Here is a 27,224-nt window from a genome sequence, read left to right as displayed (position 1 = left end):
AAATGCAGGGCAGGCCATGGAGAAACGGGAGCCTTGCTACGCTGATGGGCGGGATGTAAATTGCCAACAGCCACTCTGGAGAAGTGTACGGTGTGTCCTGAAACATCTAAAAAACTCAGCTTAGAGAGCATAGGGCACTTCCACTCATGGGCGTATAAATTGGGAAAACTAAAAATCAGCAAGACACAGGCACCCCAACGTTTAGGGCTGCTCTGTTGACAAGAACCTCCACTTCGTTACACCTTAAATATCTCAGGATAGAGAAAAATGGATAAAGAAGTTGTGGTCCTTATGTACAATGGAATATCACTCAGCCATGAAATCAACGTCATAAGGCTAGTAGCAGCATGATGAGTGGATTTAGGTACGACGATTCTAAGTGAAATAAGTCACACAGAAAAAAAAACTTATCATAAGATATCACTTATAGAGGGAATGTAAAAACCGCTACCCTTGAACTGAATTACAAAACAGAACAGAGTCACACGTTTAGAAAACACACTATGGCTGCTTAACGGGAAAGGTGAGGTGGGGTGATGCATAAAACAAGGGTTTCAAATTAGCTCAGATACCGTTCCATAAACCCAATATGTACTAGACAAGACCTACTCCTTGCTCAGTGAATTGGACTCAACACCCCCTATTCATGGCCCAAGAATATATCTGACTAGTAAGAATCTTAAAACCTATGTATTGATATCTCTCTGTAAGTGAGTCAAGTGGGTGTAAAGTGGCATAAACACAGCAGTGAAAAGCAGCTAAACCCCATTATAAAAATCAATTACTTTTAAAGACCTGTGAAAAAAAGACAGTGAAAGAGAGAGAAATTCTTACAAAATTCGTTTAGGGGCAGTTATGCTACCTGGATTGACCATATCTAGACCCACAGCAGATTGAGACATAAGGGTGGACACTCTTGGGGCTGAGAGGTTTGGTGAGGTTGGGTGAGCAAACGCAGACCCTTTAAAGTAATACTGCGTGGTACCCATCCCATGGGTCCCAAATCTCCAGGTTCAAGGGCATCTTCCTACATCGAAAACATGCATTAGAAACCCAGAAGATGGTACACTGTGTGATCGGGAAAGGTTTCTAAAACGCACCTCATTTCTCATGTCCTTGTGCTCGGGTTCGCCATTCCAGCCGCATTACTAGCAATCTCCCTCCTTGGAGAATCAGCACCTTTAACCTCCTGTTCCGTACAGGTTGCAATTTGTCCTGAGGATGAACGGGAAGAAGGGGGAACCAATGAGAGACTAGCTCTAGGTGTTGGGACAGGCACAGGTCACTCTATTTTCCCATCAGGAAGAAGAATTAAGCACAGGCTCAGCCTTCCGCCCGGGACCAGAATAGGGCCTGAAGCAATCCTGCGCTTTTGCGGCCAGCTCCCAAGAAAGCGAGTTGAAAAATGGAGCTCAGGGGCACTGCAATTCACAAACCTGCAGACTTATAAATGACCACTCTCGTCCACAAATATATTGAGGGAAGGCAACGAAGAGGATTTGAAAGCAAGGCAGAATTGCAGGAAACAGATTTCAGGAGGGAGATTCGAATCGCCTTTAAAGCACAGGAAAAGCGGCAAAACCTCGACAATGATGCCCTTGGCCAAAAAGGGCGTATGCGTTTTTTCCTGAATATATTCAGGAAAAAACGCATACGCCCTTTTTGGCCAAGCAAGCAACCTGGAAAGGCAAATCAGCGCTACAAAGAAGTCTCGCTTCCCATCGGTCAAAAGGGCCATGCTGAATAAAGTGTCAAAACCAGAAATGCAGGGCAGGCCATGGAGAAACGGGAGGCTTGCTACGCTAATGGGCGGGATGTAAATTGCCAACAGCCACTCTGGAGAAGTGTACGGTGTGTCCTGAAACATCTAAAAAACTCAGCTTAGAGAGCATAGGGCACTTCCACTCATGGGCGTATAAATTGGGAAAACTAAAAATCAGCAAGACACAGGCACCCCAACGTTTAGGGCTGCTCTGTTGACAAGAACCTCCACTTCGTTACACCTTAAATATCTCAGGAAAGAGAAAAATGGATAAAGATGTTGTGGTCCTTATGTACAATGGAATATCACTCAGCCATGAAATCAACGTCATAAGGCTAGTAGCAGCATGATGAGTGGATTTAGGTCCGACGATTCTAAGTGAAATAAGTCACACAGAAAAAGACACTTATCATAAGATATCACTTATAGAGGGAATGTAAAAACCGCTACCCTTGAACTGAATTACAAAACAGAACAGAGTCACACGTTTAGAAAACACACTATGGCTGCTTAACGGGAAAGGTGATGTGGGGCGATGCATAAAACAAGGGTTTCAAATTAGCTCAGATACCGTTCCATAAACCCAATATGTAATAGACAAGACTTACTCCTTGCTCAGTGAATTGGACTCAACACCCCCTATTCACGGCCCAAGAATATATCTGACTAGTAAGAATCTTAAAACCTATGTATTGATATCTCTCTGTAAGTGAGTCAAGTGGGTGTAAAGTGGCATAAACACAGCAGTGAAAAGCAGCTAAACCCCATTATAAAAATCAATTACTTTTAAAGACCTGTGAAAAAAAGACAGTGAAAGAGAGAGAAATTCTTACAAAATTCGTTTAGGGGCAGTTATGCTACCTGGATTGACCATATCTAGACCCACAGCAGATTGAGACATAAGGGTGGACACTCTTGGGGCTGAGAGGTTTGGTGAGGTTGGGTGAGCAAACGCAGACCTTTTAAAGTAATACTGCGTGGTACCCATCCCATGGGTCCCAAATCTCCAGGTTCAAGGGCATCTTCCTACATCGAAAACATGCATGAGAAACCCAGAAGATGGTACACTGTGTGATCGGGAAAGGTTTCTAAAACGCACCTCATTTTTCATGTCCTTGTGCTCGGGTTCGCCATTCCAGCCGCATTACTAGCAATCTCCCTCCTTGGAGAATCAGCACCTTTAACCTCCTGTTCCGTACAGGTTGCAATTTGTCCTGAGGATGAACGGGAAGAAGGGGGAACCAATGAGAGACTAGCTCTAGGTGTTGGGACAGGCACAGGTCACTCTATTTTCCCATCAGGAAGAAGAATTAAGCACAGGCTCAGCCTTACGCCCGGGACCAGAATAGGGCCTGAAGCAATCCTGCGCTTTTGCGGCCAGCTCCCAAGAAAGCGAGTTGAAAAATGGAGCTCAGGGGCACTGCAATTCACAAACCTGCAGACTTATAAATGACCACTCTCGTCCACAAATATATTGAGGGAAGGCAACGAAGAGGATTTGAAAGCAAGGCAGAATTGCAGGAAACAGATTTCAGGAGGGAGATTCGAATCGCCTTTAAAGCACAGGAAAAGCGGGAAAACCTCGACAATGATGCCCTTGGCCAAAAAGGGCGTATGCGTTTTTTCCTGAATATATTCAGGAAAAAACGCATACGCCCTTTTTGGCCAAGCAAGCAACCTGGAAAGGCAAATCAGCGCTACAAAGAAGTCTCGCTTCCCATCGGTCAAAAGGGCCATGCTGAATAAAGTGTCAAAACCAGAAATGCAGGGCAGGCCATGGAGAAACGGGAGGCTTGCTACGCTAATGGGCGGGATGTAAATTGCCAACAGCCACTCTGGAGAAGTGTACGGTGTGTCCTGAAACATCTAAAAAACTCAGCTTAGGGAGCATAGGGCACTTCCACTCATGGGCGTATAAATTGGGAAAACTAAAAATCAGCAAGACACAGGCACCCCAACGTTTAGGGCTGCTGTGTTGACAAGAACCTCCACTTCGTTACACCTTAAATATCTCAGGAAAGAGAAAAATGGATAAAGATGTTGTGGTCCTTATGTACAATGGAATATCACTCAGCCATGAAATCAACGTCATAAGGCTAGTAGCAGCATGATGAGTGGATTTAGGTCCGACGATTCTAAGTGAAATAAGTCACACAGAAAAAGACACTTATCATAAGATATCACTTATAGAGGGAATGTAAAAACCGCTACCCTTGAACTGAATTACAAAACAGAACAGAGTCACACGTTTAGAAAACACACTATGGCTGCTTAACGGGAAAGGTGATGTGGGGCGATGCATAAAACAAGGGTTTCAAATTAGCTCAGATACCGTTCCATAAACCCAATATGTACTAGACAAGACCTACTCCTTGCTCAGTGAATTGGACTCAACACCCCCTATTCACGGCCCAAGAATATATCTGACTAGTAAGAATCTTAAAACCTATGTATTGATATCTCTCTGTAAGTGAGTCAAGTGGGTGTAAAGTGGCATAAACACAGCAGTGAAAAGCAGCTAAACCCCATTATAAAAATCAATTACTTTTAAAAACCTGTGAAAAAAAGACAGTGAAAGAGAGAGAAATTCTTACAAAATTCGTTTAGGGGCAGTTATGCTACCTGGATTGACCATATCTAGACCCACAGCAGATTGAGACATAAGGGTGGACACTCTTGGGGCTGAGAGGTTTGGTGAGGTTGGGTGAGCAAACGCAGACCCTTTAAAGTAATACTGCGTGGTACCCATCCCATGGGTCCCAAATCTCCAGGTTCAAGGGCATCTTCCTACATCGAAAACATGCATGAGAAACCCAGAAGATGGTACACTGTGTGATCGGGAAAGGTTTCTAAAACGCACCTCATTTTTCATGTCCTTGTGCTCGGGTTTGCCATTCCAGCCGCATTACTAGCAATCTCCCTCCTTGGAGAATCAGCACCTTTAACCTCCTGTTCCGTACAGGTTGCAATTTGTCCTGAGGATGAACGGGAAGAGGGGAAAACAATGAGAGACTAGCTCTACGTGTTGGGACAGGCACAGGTCACTCTATTTTCCCATCAGGAAGAAGAATTAACCACAGGCTCAGCCTGCCGCCCGGGACCAGAATAGGGCCTGAAGCAATCCTGCGCTTTTGCGGCCAGCTCCCAAGAAAGCGAGTTGAAAAATGGAGCTCAGGGGCACTGCAATTCACAAACCTGCAGACTTATAAATGACCACTCTCGTCCACAAATATATTGAGGGAAGGCAACGAAGAGGATTTGAAAGCAAGGCAGAATTGCAGGAAACAGATTTCAGGAGGAAGATTCGAATCGCCTTTAAAGCACAGGAAAAGCGGCAAAACCTCGACAAGATGCCCTTGGCCAAAAGGGGCGTATGCGTTTTTTCCTGAATATATTCAGGAAAAAACGCATACGCCCCTTTTGGCCAAGCAAGCAACCTGGAAAGGCAAATCAGCGCTACAAAGAAGTCTCGCTTCCCATCGGTCAAAAGGGCCATGCTGAATAAAGTGTCAAAATCAGAAATGCAGGACAGGCCATGGAGAAACGGGAGCCTTGCTACGCTGATGGGCGGGATGTAAATTGCCAACAGCCACTCTGGAGAAGTGTACGGTGTGTCCTGAAACATCTAAAAAACTCAGCTTAGAGAGCATAGGGCACTTCCACTCATGGGCGTATAAAGTGGGAAAATTAAAAACCAGCAAGACACAGGCACCCCAAAGTTTAGGGCTGCTCTGTTGACAAGAAACTCCACTTCGTTACACCTTAAATATCCCAGGAAAGAGAAAAATGGATAAAGAAGTTGTGGTCCTTATGTACAATGGAATATCACTCAGCCATGAAATCAACGTCATAAGGCTAGTAGCAGCATGATGAGTGGATTTAGGTACGACGATTCTAAGTGAAATAAGTCACACAGAAAAAGACACTTATCATAAGATATCACTTATAGAGGGAATGTAAAAACCGCTACCCTTGAACTGAATTACAAAACAGAACAGAGTCACACGTTTAGAAAACACACTATGGCTGCTTAACGGGAAAGGTGAGGTGGAGTGATGCATAAAACAAGGGTTTCAAATTAGCTCAGATACCGTTCAATAAACCCAATATGTAATAGACAAGACCTACTCCTTGCTCAGTGAATTGGACTCAACACCCCCTATTCACGGCCCAAGAATATACCTGACTAGCAAGAATCTTAAAACCTATGTATTGATATCTCTCTGTAAGTGAGTCAAGTGGGTGTAAAGTGGCATAAACACAGCAGTGAAAAGCAGCTAAACCCCATTATAAAAATCAATTACTTTTAAAAACCTGTGAAAAAAAGACAGTGAAAGAGAGAGAAATTCTTACAAAATTCGTTTAGGGGCAGTGATGCTACCTGGATTGACCATATCTAGACCCACAGCAGATTGAGACATAAGGGTGGACACTCTTGGGGCTGAGAGGTTTGCTGAGGTTGGGGGAGGAAACGCAGACCCTTTAAAGTAATATTGCGTGGTACCCATCCCATGGGTCCCAAATCTCCAGGTTCAAGGGCATCTTCCTACATCGAAAACATGCATGAGAAACCCAGAAGATGGCACACTGTGTGATCGGGAAAGGTTTCTAAAACGCACCTCATTTCTCATCTCCTTGTGCTCGAATTCGCCATTCCAGCTGCTTTACTAGCAGTCTCCCTCATTGGAGAATCAGCACCTTTAACCTCCTGTTCCGTACAGGTTGCAATTTGTCCTGAGGATGAACGGGAAAAGGGGGAAACAATGAGAGTCTAGCTCTAGGTGTTGGGACAGGCACAGGTCACTCTATTTTCCCATCAGGAAGAAGAATTAAGCACAGGCTCAGCCTGCCGCCCGGAACCAGAATAGGGCCTGAAGCAATCCTGCGCGTTTGCGGCCAGCTCCCAAGAAAGCGAGTTGAAAAATGGAGCTCAGGGGCACTGCAATTCACAAACCTGCAGACTTATAAATGACCACTCTCGTCCACAAATATATTGAGGGAAGGCAACGAAGAGGATTTGAAAGCAAGGCAGAATTGCAGGAAACAGATTTCAGGAGGGAGATTCGAATCGCCTTTAAAGCACAGGAAAAGCGGCAAAACCTCGACAATGATGCCCTTGGCCAAAAAGGGCGTATGCGTTTTTTCCTGAATATATTCAGGAAAAAACGCATACGCCCTTTTTGGCCAAGCAAGCAACCTGGAAAGGCAAATCAGCGCTACAAAGAAGTCTCGCTTCCCATCGGTCAAAAGGGCCATGCTGAATAAAGTGTCAAAACCAGAAATGCAGGGCAGGCCATGGAGAAACGGGAGCCTTGCTACGCTGATGGGCGGGATGTAAATTGCCAACAGCCACTCTGGAGAAGTGTACGGTGTGTCCTGAAACATCTAAAAAACTCAGCTTAGAGAGCATAGGGCACTTCCACTCATGGGCGTATAAATTGGGAAAACTAAAAATCAGCAAGACACAGGCACCCCAACGTTTAGGGCTGCTCTGTTGACAAGAACCTCCACTTCGTTACACCTTAAATATCTCAGGATAGAGAAAAATGGATAAATAAGTTGTGGTCCTTATGTACAATGGAATATCACTCAGCCATGAAATCAACGTCATAAGGCTAGTAGCAGCATGATGAGTGGATTTAGGTATGACGATTCTAAGTGAAATAAGTCACACAGAAAAAGAAACTTATCATAAGATATCACTTATAGAGGGAATGTAAAAACCGCTACCCTTGAACTGAATTACAAAACAGAACAGAGTCACACGTTTAGAAAACACACTATGGCTGCTTAACGGGAAAGGTGAGGTGGGGTGATGCATAAAACAAGGGTTTCAAATTAGCTCAGATACCGTTCCATAAACCCAATATGTACTAGACAAGACCTACTCCTTGCTCAGTGAATTGGACTCAACACCCCCTATTCACGGCCCAAGAATATATCTGACTAGTAAGAATCTTAAAACCTATGTATTGATATCTCTCTGTAAGTGAGTCAAGTGGGTGTAAAGTGGCATAAACACAGCAGTGAAAAGCAGCTAAACCCCATTATAAAAATCAATTACTTTTAAAGATCTGTGAAAAAAAGACAGTGAAAGAGAGAGAAATTCTTACAAAATTCGTTTAGGGGCAGTTATGCTACCTGGATTGACCATATCTAGACCCACAGCAGATTGAGACATAAGGGTGGACACTCTTGGGGCTGAGAGGTTTGGTGAGGTTGGGTGAGCAAACGCAGACCCTTTAAAGTAATACTGCGTGGTACCCATCCCATGGGTCCCAAATCTCCAGGTTCAAGGGCATCTTCCTACATCGAAAACATGCATGAGAAACCCAGAAGATGGTACACTGTGTGATCGGGAAAGGTTTCTAAAACGCACCTCATTTTTCATGTCCTTGTGCTCGGGTTCGCCATTCCAGCCGCATTACTAGCAATCTCCCTCCTTGGAGAATCAGCACCTTTAACCTCCTGTTCCGTACAGGTTGCAATTTGTCCTGAGGATGAACGGGAAGAAGGGGGAACCAATGAGAGACTAGCTCTAGGTGTTGGGACAGGCACAGGTCACTCTATTTTCCCATCAGGAAGAAGAATTAACCACAGGCTCAGCCTGCCGCCCGGGACCAGAATAGGGCCTGAAGCAATCCTGCGCGTTTGCGGCCAGCTCCCAAGAAAGCGAGTTGAAAAATGGAGCTCAGGGGCACTGCAATTCACAAACCTGCAGACTTATAAATGATCACTCTCGTCCACAAATATATTGAGGGAAGGCAACGAAGAGGATTTGAAAGCAAGGCAGAATTGCAGGAAACAGATTTCAGGAGGGAGATTCGAATCGCCTTTAAAGCACAGGAAAAGCGGCAAAACCTCGACAATGATGCCCTTGGCCAAAAAGGGCGTATGCGTTTTTTCCTGAATATATTCAGGAAAAAACGCATACGCCCTTTTTGGCCAAGCAAGCAACCTGGAAAGGCAAATCAGCGCTACAAAGAAGTCTCGCTTCCCATCGGTCAAAAGGGCCATGCTGAATAAAGTGTCAAAACCAGAAATGCAGGGCAGGCCATGGAGAAACGGGAGCCTTGCTACGCTGATGGGCGGGATGTAAATTGCCAACAGCCACTCTGGAGAAGTGTACGGTGTGTCCTGAAACATCTAAAAAACTCAGCTTAGAGAGCATAGGGCACTTCCACTCATGGGCGTATAAATTGGGAAAACTAAAAATCAGCAAGACACAGGCACCCCAACGTTTAGGGCTGCTCTGTTGACAAGAACCTCCACTTCGTTACACCTTAAATATCTCAGGATAGAGAAAAATGGATAAATAAGTTGTGGTCCTTATGTACAATGGAATATCACTCAGCCATGAAATCAACGTCATAAGGCTAGTAGCAGCATGATGAGTGGATTTAGGTATGACGATTCTAAGTGAAATAAGTCACACAGAAAAAGAAACTTATCATAAGATATCACTTATAGAGGGAATGTAAAAACCGCTACCCTTGAACTGAATTACAAAACAGAACAGAGTCACACGTTTAGAAAACACACTATGGCTGCTTAACGGGAAAGGTGAGGTGGGGTGATGCATAAAACAAGGGTTTCAAATTAGCTCAGATACCGTTCCATAAACCCAATATGTACTAGACAAGACCTACTCCTTGCTCAGTGAATTGGACTCAACACCCCCTATTCACGGCCCAAGAATATATCTGACTAGTAAGAATCTTAAAACCTATGTATTGATATCTCTCTGTAAGTGAGTCAAGTGGGTGTAAAGTGGCATAAACACAGCAGTGAAAAGCAGCTAAACCCCATTATAAAAATCAATTACTTTTAAAGATCTGTGAAAAAAAGACAGTGAAAGAGAGAGAAATTCTTACAAAATTCGTTTAGGGGCAGTTATGCTACCTGGATTGACCATATCTAGACCCACAGCAGATTGAGACATAAGGGTGGACACTCTTGGGGCTGAGAGGTTTGGTGAGGTTGGGTGAGCAAACGCAGACCCTTTAAAGTAATACTGCGTGGTACCCATCCCATGGGTCCCAAATCTCCAGGTTCAAGGGCATCTTCCTACATCGAAAACATGCATGAGAAACCCAGAAGATGGTACACTGTGTGATCGGGAAAGGTTTCTAAAACGCACCTCATTTTTCATGTCCTTGTGCTCGGGTTCGCCATTCCAGCCGCATTACTAGCAATCTCCCTCCTTGGAGAATCAGCACCTTTAACCTCCTGTTCCGTACAGGTTGCAATTTGTCCTGAGGATGAACGGGAAGAAGGGGGAACCAATGAGAGACTAGCTCTAGGTGTTGGGACAGGCACAGGTCACTCTATTTTCCCATCAGGAAGAAGAATTAACCACAGGCTCAGCCTGCCGCCCGGGACCAGAATAGGGCCTGAAGCAATCCTGCGCGTTTGCGGCCAGCTCCCAAGAAAGCGAGTTGAAAAATGGAGCTCAGGGGCACTGCAATTCACAAACCTGCAGACTTATAAATGATCACTCTCGTCCACAAATATATTGAGGGAAGGCAACGAAGAGGATTTGAAAGCAAGGCAGAATTGCAGGAAACAGATTTCAGGATGGAGATTCGAATCGCCTTTAAAGCACAGGAAAAGCGGCAAAACCTCGACAAGATGCCCTTGGCCAAAAGGGGCGTATGCGTTTTTTCCTGAATATATTCAGGAAAAAACGCATACGCCCCTTTTGGCCAACCAAGCAACCTGGAAAGGCAAATCAGCGCTACAAAGAAGTCTCGCTTCCCATCAGTCAAAAGGGCCATGCTGAATAAAGTGTCAAAATCAGAAATGCAGGACAGGCCATGGAGAAACGGGAGCCTTGCTACGCTGATGGGCGGGATGTAAATTGCCAACAGCCACTCTGGAGAAGTGTACGGTGTGTCCTGAAACATCTAAAAAACTCAGCTTAGAGAGCATAGGGCACTTCCACTCATGGGCGTATAAAGTGGGAAAATTAAAAACCAGCAAGACACAGGCACCCCAAAGTTTAGGGCTGCTCTGTTGACAAGAACCTCCACTTCGTTACACCTTAAATATCCCAGGAAAGAGAAAAATGGATAAAGAAGTTGTGGTCCTTATGTACAATGGAATATCACTCAGCCATGAAATCAACGTCATAAGGCTAGTAGCAGCATGATGAGTGGATTTAGGTACGACGATTCTAAGTGAAATAAGTCACACAGAAAAAGACACTTATCATAAGATATCACTTATAGAGGGAATGTAAAAACCGCTACCCTTGAACTGAATTACAAAACAGAACAGAGTCACACGTTTAGAAAACACACTATGGCTGCTTAACGGGAAAGGTGAGGTGGAGTGATGCATAAAACAAGGGTTTCAAATTAGCTCAGATACCGTTCAATAAACCCAATATGTAATAGACAAGACCTACTCCTTGCTCAGTGAATTGGACTCAACACCCCCTATTCACGGCCCAAGAATATACCTGACTAGCAAGAATCTTAAAACCTATGTATTGATATCTCTCTGTAAGTGAGTCAAGTGGGTGTAAAGTGGCATAAACACAGCAGTGAAAAGCAGCTAAACCCCATTATAAAAATCAATTACTTTTAAAAACCTGTGAAAAAAAGACAGTGAAAGAGAGAGAAATTCTTACAAAATTCGTTTAGGGGCAGTGATGCTACCTGGATTGACCATATCTAGACCCACAGCTGATTGAGACATAAGGGTGGACACTCTTGGGGCTGAGAGGTTTGCTGAGGTTGGGGGAGGAAACGCAGACCCTTTAAAGTAATATTGCGTGGTACCCATCCCATGGGTCCCAAATCTCCAGGTTCAAGGGCATCTTCCTACATCGAAAACATGCATGAGAAACCCAGAAGATGGCACACTGTGTGATTGGGAAAGGTTTCTAAAACGCACCTCATTTCTCATCTCCTTGTGCTCGAATTCGCCATTCCAGCTGCTTTACTAGCAGTCTCCCTCATTGGAGAATCAGCACCTTTAACCTCCTGTTCCGTACAGGTTGCAATTTGTCCTGAGGATGAACGGGAAAAGGGGGAAACAATGAGAGTCTAGCTCTAGGTGTTGGGACAGGCACAGGTCACTCTATTTTCCCATCAGGAAGAAGAATTAAGCACAGGCTCAGCCTGCCGCCCGGAACCAGAATAGGGCCTGAAGCAATCCTGCGCTTTTGTGGCCAGCTCCCAAGAAAGCGAGTTGAAAAATGGAGCTCAGGGGCACTGCAATTCACAAACCTGCAGACTTATAAATGACCACTCTCGTCCACAAATATATTGAGGGAAGGCAACGAAGAGGATTTGAAAGCAAGGCAGAATTGCAGGAAACAGATTTCAGGAGGGAGATTCGAATCGCCTTTAAAGCACAGGAAAAGCGGCAAAACCTCGACAATGATGCCCTTGGCCAAAAAGGGCGTATGCGTTTTTTCCTGAATATATTCAGGAAAAAACGCATACGCCCTTTTTGGCCAAGCAAGCAACCTGGAAAGGCAAATCAGCGCTACAAAGAAGTCTCGCTTCCCATCGGTCAAAAGGGCCATGCTGAATAAAGTGTCAAAACCAGAAATGCAGGGCAGGCCATGGAGAAACGGGAGCCTTGCTACGCTGATGGGCGGGATGTAAATTGCCAACAGCCACTCTGGAGAAGTGTACGGTGTGTCCTGAAACATCTAAAAAACTCAGCTTAGAGAGCATAGGGCACTTCCACTCATGGGCGTATAAATTGGGAAAACTAAAAATCAGCAAGACACAGGCACCCCAACGTTTAGGGCTGCTCTGTTGACAAGAACCTCCACTTCGTTACACCTTAAATATCTCAGGATAGAGAAAAATGGATAAATAAGTTGTGGTCCTTATGTACAATGGAATATCACTCAGCCATGAAATCAACGTCATAAGGCTAGTAGCAGCATGATGAGTGGATTTAGGTACGACGATTCTAAGTGAAATAAGTCACACAGAAAAAGACACTTATCATAAGATATCACTTATAGAGGGAATGTAAAAACCGCTACCCTTGAACTGAATTACAAAACAGAACAGAGTCACACTTTTAGAAAACACACTATGGCTGCTTAACGGGAAAGGTGAGGTGGGGTGATGCATAAAACAAGGGTTTCAAATTAGCTCAGATACCGTTCCATAAACCCAATATGTACTAGACAAGACCTACTCCTTGCTCAGTGAATTGGACTCAACACCCCCTATTCACGGCCCAAGAATATATCTGACTAGTAAGAATCTTAAAACCTATGTATTGATATCTCTCTGTAAGTGAGTCAAGTGGGTGTAAAGTGGCATAAACACAGCAGTGAAAAGCAGCTAAACCCCATTATAAAAATCAATTACTTTTAAAAACCTGTGAAAAAAAGACAGTGAAAGAGAGAGAAATTCTTACAAAATTCGTTTAGGGGCAGTTATGCTACCTGGATTGACCATATCTAGACCCACAGCAGATTGAGACATAAGGGTGGACACTCTTGGGGCTGAGAGGTTTGGTGAGGTTGGGTGAGCAAACGCAGACCCTTTAAAGTAATACTGCGTGGTACCCATCCCATGGGTCCCAAATCTCCAGGTTCAAGGGCATCTTCCTACATCGAAAACATGCATGAGAAACCCAGAAGATGGTACACTGTGTGATCGGGAAAGGTTTCTAAAACGCACCTCATTTTTCATGTCCTTGTGCTCGGGTTCGCCATTCCAGCCGCATTACTAGCAATCTCCCTCCTTGGAGAATCAGCACCTTTAACCTCCTGTTCCGTACAGGTTGCAATTTGTCCTGAGGATGAACGGGAAGAAGGGGGAACCAATGAGAGACTAGCTCTAGGTGTTGGGACAGGCACAGGTCACTCTATTTTCCCATCAGGAAGAAGAATTAAGCACAGGCTCAGCCTTCCGCCCGGGACCAGAATAGGGCCTGAAGCAATCCTGCGCTTTTGCGGCCAGCTCCCAAGAAAGCGAGTTGAAAAATGGAGCTCAGGGGCACTGCAATTCACAAACCTGCAGACTTATAAATGACCACTCTCGTCCACAAATATATTGAGGGAAGGCAACGAAGAGGATTTGAAAGCAAGGCAGAATTGCAGGAAACAGATTTCAGGAGGGAGATTCGAATCGCCTTTAAAGCACAGGAAAAGCGGGAAAACCTCGACAATGATGCCCTTGGCCAAAAAGGGCGTATGCGTTTTTTCCTGAATATATTCAGGAAAAAACGCATACGCCCTTTTTGGCCAAGCAAGCAACCTGGAAAGGCAAATCAGCGCTACAAAGAAGTCTCGCTTCCCATCGGTCAAAAGGGCCATGCTGAATAAAGTGTCAAAACCAGAAATGCAGGGCAGGCCATGGAGAAACGGAAGGCTTGCTACGCTAATGGGCGGGATGTAAATTGCCAACAGCCACTCTGGAGAAGTGTACGGTGTGTCCTGAAACATCTAAAAAACTCAGCTTAGAGAGCATAGGGCACTTCCACTCATGGGCGTATAAATTGGGAAAACTAAAAATCAGCAAGACACAGGCACCCCAACGTTTAGGGCTGCTGTGTTGACAAGAACCTCCACTTCGTTACACCTTAAATATCTCAGGAAAGAGAAAAATGGATAAAGATGTTGTGGTCCTTATGTACAATGGAATATCACTCAGCCATGAAATCAACGTCATAAGGCTAGTAGCAGCATGATGAGTGGATTTAGGTCCGACGATTCTAAGTGAAATAAGTCACACAGAAAAAGACACTTATCATAAGATATCACTTATAGAAGGAATGTAAAAACCGCTACCCTTGAACTGAATTACAAAACAGAACAGAGTCACACGTTTAGAAAACACACTATGGCTGCTTAAAGGGAAAGGTGATGTGGGGCGATGCATAAAACAAGGGTTTCAAATTAGCTCAGATACCGTTCCATAAACCCAATATGTAATAGACAAGATCTACTCCTTGCTCAGTGAATTGGACTCAACACCCCCTATTCACGGCCCAAGAATATATCTGACTAGTAAGAATCTTAAAACCTATGTATTGATATCTCTCTGTAAGTGAGTCAAGTGGGTGTAAAGTGGCATAAACACAGCAGTGAAAAGCAGCTAAACCCCATTATAAAAATCAATTACTTTTAAAAACCTGTGAAAAAAAGACAGTGAAAGAGAGAGAAATTCTTACAAAATTCGTTTAGGGGCAGTTATGCTACCTGGATTGACCATATCTAGACCCACAGCAGATTGAGACATAAGGGTGGACACTCTTGGGGCTGAGAGGTTTGGTGAGGTTGGGTGAGCAAACGCAGACCCTTTAAAGTAATACTGCGTGGTACCCATCCCATGGGTCCCAAATCTCCAGGTTCAAGGGCATCTTCCTACATCGAAAACATGCATGAGAAACCCAGAAGATGGTACACTGTGTGATCGGGAAAGGTTTCTAAAACGCACCTCATTTTTCATGTCCTTGTGCTCGGGTTCGCCATTCCAGCCGCATTACTAGCAATCTCCCTCCTTGGAGAATCAGCACCTTTAACCTCCTGTTCCGTACAGGTTGCAATTTGTCCTGAGGATGAACGGGAAGAGGGGAAAACAATGAGAGACTAGCTCTACGTGTTGGGACAGGCACAGGTCACTCTATTTTCCCATCAGGAAGAAGAATTAACCACAGGCTCAGCCTGCCGCCCGGGACCAGAATAGGGCCTGAAGCAATCCTGCGCTTTTGCGGCCAGCTCCCAAGAAAGCGAGTTGAAAAATGGAGCTCAGGGGCACTGCAATTCACAAGCCTGCAGACTTATAAATGACCACTCTCGTCCACAAATATATTGAGGGAAGGCAACGAAGAGGATTTGAAAGCAAGGCAGAATTGCAGGAAACAGATTTCAGAAGGGAGATTCGAATCGCCTTTAAAGCACAGGAAAAGCGGCAAAACCTCGACAATGATGCCCTTGGCCAAAAAGGGCGTATGCGTTTTTTCCTGAATATATTCAGGAAAAAACGCATACGCCCTTTTTGGCCAAGCAAGCAACCTGGAAAGGCAAATCAGCGCTACAAAGAAGTCTCGCTTCCCATCGGTCAAAAGGGCCATGCTGAATAAAGTGTCAAAACCAGAAATGCAGGGCAGGCCATGGAGAAACGGGAGGCTTGCTACGCTAATGGGCGGGATGTAAATTGCCAACAGCCACTCTGGAGAAGTGTACGGTGTGTCCTGAAACATCTAAAAAACTCAGCTTAGAGAGCATAGGGCACTTCCACTCATGGGCGTATAAATTGGGAAAACTAAAAATCAGCAAGACACAGGCACCCCAACGTTTAGGGCTGCTCTGTTGACAAGAACCTCCACTTCGTTACACCTTAAATATCTCAGGAAAGAGAAAAATGGATAAAGATGTTGTGGTCCTTATGTACAATGGAATATCACTCAGCCATGAAATCAACGTCATAAGGCTAGTAGCAGCATGATGAGTGGATTTAGGTCCGACGATTCTAAGTGAAATAAGTCACACAGAAAAAGACACTTATCATAAGATATCACTTATAGAGGGAATGTAAAAACCGCTACCCTTGAACTGAATTACAAAACAGAACAGAGTCACACGTTTAGAAAACACACTATGGCTGCTTAACGGGAAAGGTGATGTGGGGCGATGCATAAAACAAGGGTTTCAAATTAGCTCAGATACCGTTCCATAAACCCAATATGTAATAGACAAGACTTACTCCTTGCTCAGTGAATTGGACTCAACACCCCCTATTCACGGCCCAAGAATATATCTGACTAGTAAGAATCTTAAAACCTATGTATTGATATCTCTCTGTAAGTGAGTCAAGTGGGTGTAAAGTGGCATAAACACAGCAGTGAAAAGCAGCTAAACCCCATTATAAAAATCAATTACTTTTAAAGACCTGTGAAAAAAAGACAGTGAAAGAGAGAGAAATTCTTACAAAATTCGTTTAGGGGCAGTTATGCTACCTGGATTGACCATATCTAGACCCACAGCAGATTGAGACATAAGGGTGGACACTCTTGGGGCTGAGAGGTTTGGTGAGGTTGGGTGAGCAAACGCAGACCTTTTAAAGTAATACTGCGTGGTACCCATCCCATGGGTCCCAAATCTCCAGGTTAAAGGGCATCTTCCTACATCGAAAACATGCATGAGAAACCCAGAAGATGGTACACTGTGTGATCGGGAAAGGTTTCTAAAACGCACCTCATTTTTCATGTCCTTGTGCTCGGGTTCGCCATTCCAGCCGCATTACTAGCAATCTCCCTCCTTGGAGAATCAGCACCTTTAACCTCCTGTTCCGTACAGGTTGCAATTTGTCCTGAGGATGAACGGGAAGAAGGGGGAACCAATGAGAGACTAGCTCTAGGTGTTGGGACAGGCACAGGTCACTCTATTTTCCCATCAGGAAGAAGAATTAAGCACAGGCTCAGCCTTCCGCCCGGGACCAGAATAGGGCCTGAAGCAATCCTGCGCTTTTGCGGCCAGCTCCCAAGAAAGCGAGTTGAAAAATGGAGCTCAGGGGCACTGCAATTCACAAACCTGCAGACTTATAAATGACCACTCTCGTCCACAAATATATTGAGGGAAGGCAACGAAGAGGATTTGAAAGCAAGGCAGAATTGCAGGAAACAGATTTCAGGAGGGAGATTCGAATCGCCTTTAAAGCACAGGAAAAGCGGGAAAACCTCGACAATGATGCCCTTGGCCAAAAAGGGCGTATGCGTTTTTTCCTGAATATATTCAGGAAAAAACGCATACGCCCTTTTTGGCCAAGCAAGCAACCTGGAAAGGCAAATCAGCGCTACAAAGAAGTCTCGCTTCCCATCGGTCAAAAGGGCCATGCTGAATAAAGTGTCAAAACCAGAAATGCAGGGCAGGCCATGGAGAAACGGGAGGCTTGCTACGCTAATGGGCGGGATGTAAATTGCCAACAGCCACTCTGGAGAAGTGTACGGTGTGTCCTGAAACATCTAAAAAACTCAGCTTAGAGAGCATAGGGCACTTCCACTCATGGGCGTATAAATTGGGAAAACTAAAAATCAGCAAGACACAGGCACCCCAACGTTTAGGGCTGCTGTGTTGACAAGAACCTCCACTTCGTTACACCTTAAATATCTCAGGAAAGAGAAAAATGGATAAAGATGTTGTGGTCCTTATGTACAATGGAATATCACTCAGCCATGAAATCAACGTCATAAGGCTAGTAGCAGCATGATGAGTGGATTTAGGTCCGACGATTCTAAGTGAAATAAGTCACACAGAAAAAGACACTTATCATAAGATATCACTTATAGAGGGAATGTAAAAACCGCTACCCTTGAACTGAATTACAAAACAGAACAGAGTCACACGTTTAGAAAACACACTATGGCTGCTTAACGGGAAAGGTGATGTGGGGCGATGCATAAAACAAGGGTTTCAAATTAGCTCAGATACCGTTCCATAAACCCAATATGTAATAGACAAGACTTACTCCTTGCTCAGTGAATTGGACTCAACACCCCCTATTCACGGCCCAAGAATATATCTGACTAGTAAGAATCTTAAAACCTATGTATTGATATCTCTCTGTAAGTGAGTCAAGTGGGTGTAAAGTGGCATAAACACAGCAGTGAAAAGCAGCTAAACCCCATTATAAAAATCAATTACTTTTAAAAACCTGTGAAAAAAAGACAGTGAAAGAGAGAGAAATTCTTACAAAATTCGTTTAGGGGCAGTTATGCTACCTGGATTGACCATATCTAGACCCACAGAAGATTGAGACATAAGGGTGGACACTCTTGGGGCTGAGAGGTTTGGTGAGGTTGGGTGAGCAAACGCAGACCCTTTAAAGTAATACTGCGTGGTACCCATCCCATGGGTCCCAAATCTCCAGGTTCAAGGGCATCTTCCTACATCGAAAACATGCATGAGAAACCCAGAAGATGGTACACTGTGTGATCGGGAAAGGTTTCTAAAACGCACCTCATTTTTCATGTCCTTGTGCTCGGGTTCGCCATTCCAGCCGCATTACTAGCAATCTCCCTCCTTGGAGAATCAGCACCTTTAACCTCCTGTTCCGTACAGGTTGCAATTTGTCCTGAGGATGAACGGGAAGAGGGGAAAACAATGAGAGACTAGCTCTACGTGTTGGGACAGGCACAGGTCACTCTATTTTCCCATCAGGAAGAAGAATTAACCACAGGCTCAGCCTGCCGCCCGGGACCAGAATAGGGCCTGAAGCAATCCTGCGCTTTTGCGGCCAGCTCCCAAGAAAGCGAGTTGAAAAATGGAGCTCAGGGGCACTGCAATTCACAAACCTGCAGACTTATAAATGACCACTCTCGTCCACAAATATATTGAGGGAAGGCAACGAAGAGGATTTGAAAGCAAGGCAGAATTGCAGGAAACAGATTTCAGGAGGGAGATTCGAATCGCCTTTAAAGCACAGGAAAAGCGGCAAAACCTCGACAATGATGCCCTTGGCCAAAAAGGGCGTATGCGTTTTTTCCTGAATATATTCAGGAAAAAACGCATACGCCCTTTTTGGCCAAGCAAGCAACCTGGAAAGGCAAATCAGCGCTACAAAGAAGTCTCGCTTCCCATCGGTCAAAAGGGCCATGCTGAATAAAGTGTCAAAACCAGAAATGCAGGGCAGGCCATGGAGAAACGGGAGGCTTGCTACGCTAATGGGTGGGATGTAAATTGCCAACAGCCACTCTGGAGAAGTGTACGGTGTGTCCTGAAACATCTAAAAAACTCAGCTTAGAGAGCATAGGGCACTTCCACTCATGGGCGTATAAATTGGGAAAACTAAAAATCAGCAAGACACAGGCACCCCAACGTTTAGGGCTGCTCTGTTGACAAGAACCTCCACTTCGTTACACCTTAAATATCTCAGGAAAGAGAAAAATGGATAAAGATGTTGTGGTCCTTATGTACAATGGAATATCACTCAGCCATGAAATCAACGTCATAAGGCTAGTAGCAGCATGATGAGTGGATTTAGGTCCGACGATTCTAAGTGAAATAAGTCACACAGAAAAAGACACTTATCATAAGATATCACTTATAGAGGGAATGTAAAAACCGCTACCCTTGAACTGAATTACAAAACAGAACAGAGTCACACGTTTAGAAAACACACTATGGCTGCTTAACGGGAAAGGTGATGTGGGGCGATGCATAAAACAAGGGTTTCAAATTAGCTCAGATACCGTTCCATAAACCCAATATGTAATAGACAAGACTTACTCCTTGCTCAGTGAATTGGACTCAACACCCCCTATTCACGGCCCAAGAATATATCTGACTAGTAAGAATCTTAAAACCTATGTATTGATATCTCTCTGTAAGTGAGTCAAGTGGGTGTAAAGTGGCATAAACACAGCAGTGAAAAGCAGCTAAACCCCATTATAAAAATCAATTACTTTTAAAGACCTGTGAAAAAAAGACAGTGAAAGAGAGAGAAATTCTTACAAAATTCGTTTAGGGGCAGTTATGCTACCTGGATTGACCATATCTAGACCCACAGCAGATTGAGACATAAGGGTGGACACTCTTGGGGCTGAGAGGTTTGGTGAGGTTGGGTGAGCAAACGCAGACCCTTTAAAGTAATACTGCGTGGTACCCATCCCATGGGTCCCAAATCTCCAGGTTCAAGGGCATCTTCCTACATCGAAAACATGCATGAGAAACCCAGAAGATGGTACACTGTGTGATCGGGAAAGGTTTCTAAAACGCACCTCATTTTTCATGTCCTTGTGCTCGGGTTCGCCATTCCAGCCGCATTACTAGCAATCTCCCTCCTTGGAGAATCAGCACCTTTAACCTCCTGTTCCGTACAGGTTGCAATTTGTCCTGAGGATGAACGGGAAGAAGGGGGAACCAATGAGAGACTAGCTCTAGGTGTTGGGACAGGCACAGGTCACTCTATTTTCCCATCAGGAAGAAGAATTAAGCACAGGCTCAGCCTTCCGCCCGGGACCAGAATAGGGCCTGAAGCAATCCTGCGCTTTTGCGGCCAGCTCCCAAGAAAGCGAGTTGAAAAATGGAGCTCAGGGGCACTGCAATTCACAAACCTGCAGACTTATAAATGACCACTCTCGTCCACAAATATATTGAGGGAAGGCAACGAAGAGGATTTGAAAGCAAGGCAGAATTGCAGGAAACAGATTTCAGGAGGGAGATTCGAATCGCCTTTAAAGCACAGGAAAAGCGGGAAAACCTCGACAATGATGCCCTTGGCCAAAAAGGGCGTATGCGTTTTTTCCTGAATATATTCAGGAAAAAACGCATACGCCCTTTTTGGCCAAGCAAGCAACCTGGAAAGGCAAATCAGCGCTACAAAGAAGTCTCGCTTCCCATCGGTCAAAAGGGCCATGCTGAATAAAGTGTCAAAACCAGAAATGCAGGGCAGGCCATGGAGAAACGGGAGGCTTGCTACGCTAATGGGCGGGATGTAAATTGCCAACAGCCACTCTGGAGAAGTGTACGGTGTGTCCTGAAACATCTAAAAAACTCAGCTTAGAGAGCATAGGGCACTTCCACTCATGGGCGTATAAATTGGGAAAACTAAAAATCAGCAAGACACAGGCACCCCAACGTTTAGGGCTGCTCTGTTGACAAGAACCTCCACTTCGTTACACCTTAAATATCTCAGGAAAGAGAAAAATGGATAAAGATGTTGTGGTCCTTATGTACAATGGAATATCACTCAGCCATGAAATCAACGTCATAAGGCTAGTAGCAGCATGATGAGTGGATTTAGGTCCGACGATTCTAAGTGAAATAAGTCACACAGAAAAAGACACTTATCATAAGATATCACTTATAGAGGGAATGTAAAAACCGCTACCCTTGAACTGAATTACAAAACAGAACAGAGTCACACGTTTAGAAAACACACTATGGCTGCTTAACGGGAAAGGTGAGGTGGAGTGATGCATAAAACAAGGGTTTCAAATTAGCTCAGATACCGTTCAATAAACCCAATATGTAATAGACAAGACCTACTCCTTGCTCAGTGAATTGGACTCAACACCCCCTATTCACGGCCCAAGAATATACCTGACTAGCAAGAATCTTAAAACCTATGTATTGATATCTCTCTGTAAGTGAGTCAAGTGGGTGTAAAGTGGCATAAACACAGCAGTGAAAAGCAGCTAAACCCCATTATAAAAATCAATTACTTTTAAAAACCTGTGAAAAAAAGACAGTGAAAGAGAGAGAAATTCTTACAAAATTCGTTTAGGGGCAGTGATGCTACCTGGATTGACCATATCTAGACCCACAGCTGATTGAGACATAAGGGTGGACACTCTTGGGGCTGAGAGGTTTGCTGAGGTTGGGGGAGGAAACGCAGACCCTTTAAAGTAATATTGCGTGGTACCCATCCCATGGGTCCCAAATCTCCAGGTTCAAGGGCATCTTCCTACATCGAAAACATGCATGAGAAACCCAGAAGATGGCACACTGTGTGATTGGGAAAGGTTTCTAAAACGCACCTCATTTCTCATCTCCTTGTGCTCGAATTCGCCATTCCAGCTGCTTTACTAGCAGTCTCCCTCATTGGAGAATCAGCACCTTTAACCTCCTGTTCCGTACAGGTTGCAATTTGTCCTGAGGATGAACGGGAAAAGGGGGAAACAATGAGAGTCTAGCTCTAGGTGTTGGGACAGGCACAGGTCACTCTATTTTCCCATCAGGAAGAAGAATTAAGCACAGGCTCAGCCTGCCGCCCGGAACCAGAATAGGGCCTGAAGCAATCCTGCGCTTTTGCGGCCAGCTCCCAAGAAAGCGAGTTGAAAAATGGAGCTCAGGGGCACTGCAATTCACAAACCTGCAGACTTATAAATGACCACTCTCGTCCACAAATATATTGAGGGAAGGCAACGAAGAGGATTTGAAAGCAAGGCAGAATTGCAGGAAACAGATTTCAGGAGGGAGATTCGAATCGCCTTTAAAGCACAGGAAAAGCGGCAAAACCTCGACAATGATGCCCTTGGCCAAAAAGGGCGTATGCGTTTTTTCCTGAATATATTCAGGAAAAAACGCATACGCCCTTTTTGGCCAAGCAAGCAACCTGGAAAGGCAAATCAGCGCTACAAAGAAGTCTCGCTTCCCATCGGTCAAAAGGGCCATGCTGAATAAAGTGTCAAAACCAGAAATGCAGGGCAGGCCATGGAGAAACGGGAGCCTTGCTACGCTAATGGGCGGGATGTAAATTGCCAACAGCCACTCTGGAGAAGTGTACTGTGTGTCCTGAAACATCTAAAAAACTCAGCTTAGAGAGCATAGGGCACTTCCACTCATGGGCGTATAAATTGGGAAAACTAAAAATCAGCAAGACACAGGCACCCCAACGTTTAGGGCTGCTCTGTTGACAAGAACCTCCACTTCGTTACACCTTAAATATCTCAGGATAGAGAAAAATGGATAAATAAGTTGTGGTCCTTATGTACAATGGAATATCACTCAGCCATGAAATCAACGTCATAAGGCTAGTAGCAGCATGATGAGTGGATTTAGGTACGACGATTCTAAGTGAAATAAGTCACACAGAAAAAGACACTTATCATAAGATATCACTTATAGAGGGAATGTAAAAACCGCTACCCTTGAACTGAATTACAAAACAGAACAGAGTCACACGTTTAGAAAACACACTATGGCTGCTTAACGGGAAAGGTGAGGTGGGGTGATGCATAAAACAAGGGTTTCAAATTAGCTCAGATACCGTTCCATAAACCCAATATGTACTAGACAAGACCTACTCCTTGCTCAGTGAATTGGACTCAAAACCCCCTATTCACGGCCCAAGAATATATCTGACTAGTAAGAATCTTAAAACCTATGTATTGATATCTCTCTGTAAGTGAGTCAAGTGGGTGTGAAGTGACATAAACACAGCAGTGAAAAGCAGCTAAACCCCATTATAAAAATCAATTACTTTTAAAAACCTGTGAAAAAAAGACAGTGAAAGAGAGAGAAATTCTTACAAAATTCGTTTAGGGGCAGTTATGCTACCTGGATTGACCATATCTAGACCCACAGCTGATTGAGACATAAGGGTGGACACTCTTGGGGATGAGAGGTTTGGTGAGGTTGGGTGAGGAAACGCAGACCCTTTAAAGTAATACTGCGTGGTACCCATCCCATGGGTTCCAAATCTCCAGGTTCAAGGGCATCTTCCTACATCGAAAACATGCATGAGAAACCCAGAAGATGGTACACCGTGTGATCGCGAAAGGTTTCTAAAACGCACCTCATTTCTCATCTCCTTGTGCTCGGGTTCGCCATTCCAGCTGCTTTACTAGCAATCTCCCTCCTTGGAGAATCAGCACTTTTAACCTCCTGTTCCGTACAGGTTGCAGTTTGTCCTGAGGATGAACGGGAAGAGGGGAAAACAATGAGAGACTAGCTCTAGGTGTTGGGACAGGCACAGGTCACTCTATTTTCCCATCAGGAAGAAGAATTAACCACAGGCTCAGCCTGCCGCCCGGGACCAGAATAGGGCCTGAAGCAATCCTGCGCTTTTGCGGCCAGCTCCCAAGAAAGCGAGTTGAAAAATGGAGCTCAGGGGCACTGCAATTCACAAACCTGCAGACTTATAAATGATCACTCTCGTCCACAAATATATTGAGGGAAGGCAACGAAGAGGATTTGAAAGCAAGGCAGAATTGCAGGAAACAGATTTCAGGAGGGAGAGTCAAATCGCCTTTAAAGCACAGGAAAAGCGGCAAAACCTCGACAATGATGCCCTTGGCCAAAAAGGGCGTATGCGTTCTTTCCTGAATATATTCAGGAAAAAACGCATACTCCCTTTTTGGCCAAGCAAGCAACCTGGAAAGGCAAATCAGCGCTACAAAGAAGTCTCGCTTCCCATCGGTCAAAAGGGCCATGCTGAATAAAGTGTCAAAACCAGAAATGCAGGACAGGCCATGGAGAAACGGGAGCCTTGCTACGCTGATGGGCGAGATGTAAATTGCCAACAGCGACTCTGGAGAAGTGTACGGTGTGTCCTAAAACATCTAAAAAACTCAGCTTAGAGAGCATAGAGCACTTCCACTCATGGGCGTATAAATTGGGAAAACTAAAAATCAGCAAGACACAGGCACCCCAACGTTTAGGGCTGCTCTGTTGACAAGAACCTCCACTTCGTTACACCTTAAATATCCCAGGAAAGAGAAAAATGGATAAAGAAGTTGTGGTCCTTATGTACAATGCAATATCACTCAGCCATGAAATCAACGTCATAAGGCTAGTAGCAGCATGATGAGTGGATTTAGGTACGACGATTCTAAGTGAAATAAGTCACACAGAAAAAGACACTTATCATAAGATATCACTTATAGAGGGAATGTAAAAACCGCTACCCTTGAACTGAATTACAAAACAGAACAGAGTCACACGTTTAGAAAACACACTATGGCTGCTTAACGGGAAAGGTGAGGTGGGGTGATGCATAAAACAAGGGTTTCAAATTAGCTCAGATACCGTTCCATAAACCCAATATGTAATAGACAAGACCTACTCCTTGCTCAGTGAATTGGACTCAACACCCCCTATTCACGACCCAAGAATATATCTGACTAGTAAGAATCTTAAAACCTATGTATTGATATCTCTCTGTAAGTGAGTCAAGTGGGTGTAAAGTGACATAAACACAGCAGTGAAAAGCAGCTAAACCCCATTATAAAAATCAATTACTTTTAAAAACCTGTGAAACAAAGACAGTGAAAGAGAGAGAAATTCTTACAAAATTCGTTCAGGGGATGTGATGCCACCTGGATTGACCATGTATAGACCCACAGCTGATTGAGACATAAGGGTGGACACTCTTGGGGCTGAGAGGTTTGGTGAGGTTGGGTGAGCAAACGCAGACCCTTTAAAGTAATACTGCGTGGTACCCATCCCATGGGTCCCAAATCTCCAGGTTCAAGGGCATCTTCCTACATCGAAAACATGCATGAGAAACCCAGAACATGGTACACCGTGTGATCGGGAAAGGTTTCTAAAACACACCTCATTTCTCATCTCCTTGTGCTCGGGTTCGCCATTCCAGCCGCTTTACAAGCAATCTCCCTCCTTGGAGAATCAGCACCTTTAACCTCCTGTTCCGTACAGGTTGCAATTTGTCCTGAGGATGAACGGGAAGAGGGGGAACCAATGAGAGACTAGCTCTAGGTGTTGGGACAGGCACAGGTCACTCTATTTTCCCATCAGGTAGAAGAATTAAGCACAGGCTCAGCCTGACGCCCAGGACCAGAATAGGGCCTGAAGCAATCCTGCGCTTTTGCGGCCAGCTCCCAAGAAAGCGAGTTGAAAAATGCAGCTCAGGGGCACTGCAATTCACAAACCTGCAGACTTATAAATGATCACTCTCGTCCACAAATATATTGAGGGAAGGCAACGAAGAGGATTTGAAAGCAAGGCAGAATTGCAGGAAACAGATTTCAGGAGGGAGATTCGAATCGCCTTTAAAGCACATGAAAAGCGGCAAAACCTCGACAATGATGCCCTTGGCCAAAAAGGGCGTATGCGTTTTTTCCTGAATATATTCAGGAAAAAACGCATACGCCCTTTTTGGCCAACCAAGCAACCTGGAAAGGCAAATCAGCGCTACAAAGAAGTCTCGCTTCCCATCGGTCAAAAGGGCCATGCTGAATAAAGTGTCAAAACCAGAAATGCAGGGCAGGCCATTTAGAAACGGGAGCCTTGCTACGCTGATGGGCGGGATGTAAATTGCCAACAGCCACTCTGGAGAAGTGTACGGTGTGTCCTGAAACATCTAAAAAACTCAGCTTAGAGAGCATAGGGCACTTCCACTCATGGGCGTATAAATTGGGAAAACTAAAAATCAGCAAGACACAGGCACCCCAACGTTTAGGGCTGCTCTGTTGACAAGAACCTCCACTTCGTTACACCTTAAATATCCCAGGAAAGAGAAAAATGGATAAAGAAGTTGTGGTCCTTATGTACAATGGAATATCACTCAGCCATGAAATCAACGTCATAAGGCTAGTAGCAGCATGATGAGTGGATTTAGGTACGACGATTCTAAGTGAAATAAGTCACACAGAAAAAGACACTTATCATAAGATATCACTTATAGAGGGAATGTAAAAACCGCTACCCTTGAACTGAATTACAAAACAGAACAGAGTCACACGTTTAGAAAACACACTATGGCTGCTTCACGGGAAAGGTGAGGTGGGGTGATGCATAAAACAAGGGTTTCAAATTAGCTCAGATACCGTTCCATAAACCCAATATGTACTAGACAAGACCTACTCCTTGCTCAGTGAATTGGACTCAAAACCCCCTATTCACGGCCCAAGAATATATCTGACTAGTAAGAATCTTAAAACCTATGTATTGATATCTCTCTGTAAGTGAGTCAAGTGGGTGTGAAGTGACATAAACACAGCAGTGAAAAGCAGCTAAACCCCATTATAAAAATCAATTACTTTTAAAAACCTGTGAAAAAAAGACAGTGAAAGA

At 44.5% G+C, this 27,224-nt stretch overlaps 1 long non-coding RNA gene across 2 annotated transcripts in view; it reads right to left on the bottom strand.

Annotated features, from left to right (window-relative positions):
* LOC309653601 overlaps positions 1–27,224 on the bottom strand; it is a 339,910-nt gene that overhangs the window by 181,670 nt on the left and 131,016 nt on the right. Inside the window, exon 1 of one of the 2 annotated variants that reach the window (XR_014259266.1) lies at positions 25,746–25,856. The exons of the other annotated variant lie outside the window; for it this stretch is intronic. This is a non-coding gene — a long non-coding RNA (uncharacterized lncRNA). Of the gene's footprint in view, positions 1–25,745; positions 25,857–27,224 lie in introns of those variants that run through there. 2 annotated transcript variants of the gene reach the window in all.

This window comes from Balaenoptera physalus, assembly GCF_965194825.1.
Source record: "Balaenoptera physalus genome assembly, contig: HAP1_SCAFFOLD_656, whole genome shotgun sequence".
Classification (NCBI taxonomy): Eukaryota; Metazoa; Chordata; class Mammalia; order Artiodactyla; family Balaenopteridae; genus Balaenoptera; species Balaenoptera physalus.
The sequence above is the reverse complement of the archived record's forward strand: the minus strand, read 5'-3'. Positions and strand labels throughout refer to the sequence as shown.